A 4,235-nucleotide genomic window follows, 5' to 3' on the forward strand; every position below is an offset into this window, starting at 1 on the left:
AAATTAGAAACTATATAATTTTTTTATTTTAATGTCATTTTAAATTTTTAGTTGAAAATTTTATAATCATATATTTTGTTACAAAAGTTACTATATTATTATAATTTAATAAATTAATCAAAATATGTAAACAACTTTGATTGGTTTTCTATTAAGTTTTGTATGAATAAAACAATCTATATGGATTAATCTATCTTTGGAGCTGGGAAAAGTTTTGTTTGTGAGAGTTTTTTTTATAGACGGAAGAATCGTGTTTTAAATTGGGAGATATATGTTTGAAAAAAACTTGGCTTTCTGCATAAAGTTCACCTTAAAAGTTTACTGGATACGGCAGTTTCTATATTATTAAACCATAACATAGGACACATGAAATACTGTATGAATCAGTAAGGACCACCTTCGGTTCGTTTAGATAACGAAGATATAATTCTAGGTTATGTACTACCATGGCTGACTGAATAAGCGGTTAGTGCCGGTTTATTAAGCTGCTAGACAAACAGACTTTTTTAAGGTAAGGGGGTTTTGGGATTGCTTATATAAAACAACTTATGTTTTTTTATAAAAGTGTTTATTAATTTATATGGTATCAAACCGGATTTAAATAAAATATGGTTAAAATTGTAAATTGGTAATAAACAGTTTTTTATAAATCAGGAAAGATTAACTTATCAAAAACAACTTATTACCGATTTGACACCGGTATAAACAATTTTTTTTCTTTATCCAAATACCATAAAAATCATCGGTGCCTAATTAAAATAAGTTAAAAATCACCTTATTTTAGTTGGTTCGTTGAGCTCTGTCTTACCAAAACCCAAAAGAAAAGAGAGGTTCTGCTGTTTCTGTGTTGTGTCTTGTTCTTGTTCTGTGCTACACCAATCGCACGCTTAATGCTATATTAATCCTGCAACACACCAGACGCTTGCTATCGCAAACCCGACGAATTTGTTATCGTAAGAGTGAAGCTGCTGAAATCTAGTGAAGAGGGAATTGACAAAATGGCGCCTCATAAACCCTAAGAGCCCAGCTATTTGATAAGAAATTAAATGGCTTCAAAATCTCCTTTCCTAATGAAGTCTTTTGGATTCAGCAATGCCTTCAGGCCGAGTCTCCTTTTCAATATAATTTCTTCCGACATACAACAGGTTCTCTGTCTCAGTCACCCTAATCAATTTGAATTTGTATGGTTCCTTTTTGACATGCTTTTTATGTGATTCTTCTTGGTGTTTTCATGAATTAAGAATCTGCGGAGAGGAAGAATCATTTGGACTAAAATAAGCAGTTGTTATTTTTCATCTGCAGGTAAACAGAAGCTTGCCTTTGTTATTTTGCATATATTTTGTATACATTTGTGTGGTATCTGCACATATTGAATGTCTTTATGCATCACCCTGTATTCTGAAGTTTGTAATGTGAAGATAATTGATCGACTTTCAATCGATTATAGTTAGCAGGGTTGAGCCCATTAGTATTTGCATGTATGTACAATATAAAACATCTCAGGTTTAGTGGTTTGATTCTGTAATAATCTTTTGCCTCATTAACATTTCACTTATTCAGTCAGCTATACATGACTGTTGGTAGTGGTTTAGTGATATAGAAAATGGCTTATTCAGTAAGCTCTAGGAGGGAGCTTTATGCAGAAAGCCAAATTTTTTCCAAACATGCCCCTCCTAATTAAAAAACACGCCCCTTCCATCTATGAAAACACCCTTGCAAACAAAAACCTTCCCACTCTATTCAGACAGATTAATCCACAGAGGCAGCTTTATCCATAGTGGAAAGTGGAAACCAAACCAAACAGCCCCCTTTATACGATATTAAAAGAAGGAACAAAATTTGTTTTCAACAGGAAGGCACCCGAAGGTTTATAAACAAATTTATTAGTATTAAATCTTTGTAAGGGCTGGATATAGAACTAAATTAGCCTAATTTATATATATTAGATATAACATGATGTATGTGAGGACTTTTAGACATTTCCAAAGACATGACCTCATATAGGAGTATGTAGAGATGCTAGACTAGGGGTGGTATATTTTGTGTGAGGACTCGTGGTTATTGTGGGCGGGGAGGGGTGGGAAAGGTTGAGGATGGGATGGAGGAGGGTTAGAGAGCCGTTAGTTGGTATCGGTGTACTAGGATCGGTAAGCGGAGCTTTTGGGCGACCTTATTTCGGTGGGGGTCTTATGGCTCACTTGTTCTATTGTTTTACCGCACTTCGTCTTTGATGTTTTTTGCTTATGCTTTTATGCCCATGCTAGTTTTAATCTTTTCTCTTCTTGTTTAGTGTGCCTATTTGCTCTACTTTTCCAAGCTTTGTTTCCTTCCCAAGTTTGTCTCAAACTTTTCTTTTAACTCTCCGAAACTTCATTTCTTCCTATTTTTAGAAAACTTTCCTAGTAGCTAAATACTCCATAATTTCAAGACTTGTTTGTAAGCCGTGTTCATAGAAACAACCCCTCTACCTCTTGGGGTAGAGGAAAGGTCTACATACATCTTATCCTCCCCAGACCCTACGCCATGTCGGATTTACTAGGTTTCTTTGTTTTGATTTTATGATGTATGTGAGAACCAACAAAGTACTCAATTTTTCAATAAAGTACCCTTTTGTTAATATAGAGGTGGTCTTTTTGTCTTATGCAATCAATAAATTCCTTTACTACGAAGCTCTACAACTCATTTGTTTATTATCTTGGGGTCATGATATTTTTGGTCATTACATTAAATTCCTCCAAAGGTTCAAGATTTGGAGGTTTGTTACCAACAAGGATAGTATACCTCTTTCAGTCTTTCTTGTTCCCCTCTTTTTTGGTTGAATCATTGGAAAACATCATAGTATGTTATTGGTGATTTTACTTGTACAAGTTAGATTAGTGTCACTTATTTTTCCAAGCTTTGTGTGGCCTTAGCATCAGTAATTTCTGCCTATTTAGTTAAATCAACCTAGACTCAACTTTACTAGATAACTTTTCTATGGAGAACATACATAGGACAAGAGGGTATGCTTTGTAATGATTATTCCTTATCAGTTTCTCAATTTATTTGTATTGCGACAATAAGAGAGGCCTCCCCCTTTTATCGGAGGCTCCAAAGAAGGAACAATATATATATACACACATGAAGCTTCAAGGTTCTTCAATATAATTCTTAGACTACTAAAAGCATCATGAAGCTTTTACACAATATAAAAGGGGTCTATCATATTGTGGAGAACACCATAATGTTGTGGAGTATTCATTGGAAAATGCTTTGTATGTGAGCCACGTGGTGCATATTTGGTGTATTTGAACCTGGAGAGCTTGGACTATGACATTTTCCCACTTGATTTACAACGCTCTTGATGTTACCTTCATCTTTGAGATCGTTCACACTTGGCTTATATGTTTGACCTTCTTGATGTTGTTGGAAAATTCCGATGCCTTTGTTGTTAAGGCATACCACTCTAAGGACTTGACACTCTTGGCAATCTGTACTCGTTTAGCCCCCTCACCCGTCTAGCTCTCTCTCGACACTCCGGGTCAATTTGTGTCCGCCTAGACTCCATTGGTGGGGGCGTGCTGGAGTCCTACATCGGCTAGATTTGAACCGTTTCTCCTCGATATATGTTGGAACCTCCCTTACCATGTGAAAATTAGTTTAGCCAAGATAGATATCTAGGAGGTGTATTTATAGTTGAGAAATGGGGTCCTTAAGTTTTAGTAGTAGGACTTGTAATCCTCTTTGTACCTGGGTTAGGGATTAGCTAGAGTTGTGAAATCGTATGACTCTGGTGCTTGTAGGCTCCTTGGTGAGGGCTGTACGTACCTAGAGGTCTTGGTGAGCTCAATTCCTCCTTCGTGTTAGGTCGTTGGACATTGTCTTCCTGAAAGCTGCCAAGGTTCTAGAAAGATGACAGATGATAAGATGCATATCGTTGGAATTTATACAGCCTGACATATGCTGGTAACAACCTCATCCAACAGTATACATTCTACAAAATGGGTATGACTTCACAGCGTGTATCAGTTATTGGTCTAATTTTTCATGTCATATTTTTGCAGTTGAAGCCTCAGACCTAGAAGATGATAAACTTCATGATGATATTGGTCTAATTTTTCATGTCATATTTTTGCAGTTGAAGCCTCAGACCTAGAAGATGATAAACTTCATGATGATATTGGTCTAATTTTTCATGTCATATTTTTGCAGTTGAAGCCTCAGACCTAGAAGATGATAAACTTCATGATGATATT

General features: G+C 35.8%; 1 long non-coding RNA gene across 2 annotated transcripts; it reads left to right on the top strand.

The window, feature by feature from the left end:
* The first annotated feature begins 844 nt into the window (after nucleotides 1–844).
* LOC112505419 lies at nucleotides 845–4,087 on the top strand. 2 transcript variants are annotated; one of them, XR_003068393.1, is made up of 4 exons: nucleotides 845–1,145; nucleotides 1,242–1,302; nucleotides 3,783–3,945; nucleotides 4,044–4,087. It is a non-coding gene; the product is annotated as an uncharacterized LOC112505419 (long non-coding RNA). The 2 variants fall into 2 exon arrangements; XR_003068392.1 differs by lacking the exon at nucleotides 3,783–3,945.
* Nucleotides 4,088–4,235: the final 148 nt, after the last annotated feature.

Source organism: Cynara cardunculus, unplaced genomic scaffold (assembly GCF_001531365.2).
Source record: "Cynara cardunculus var. scolymus isolate 2C unplaced genomic scaffold, CcrdV1 Un_Scaffold_10734, whole genome shotgun sequence".
NCBI lineage: Eukaryota > Viridiplantae > Streptophyta > Magnoliopsida > Asterales > Asteraceae > Cynara > Cynara cardunculus.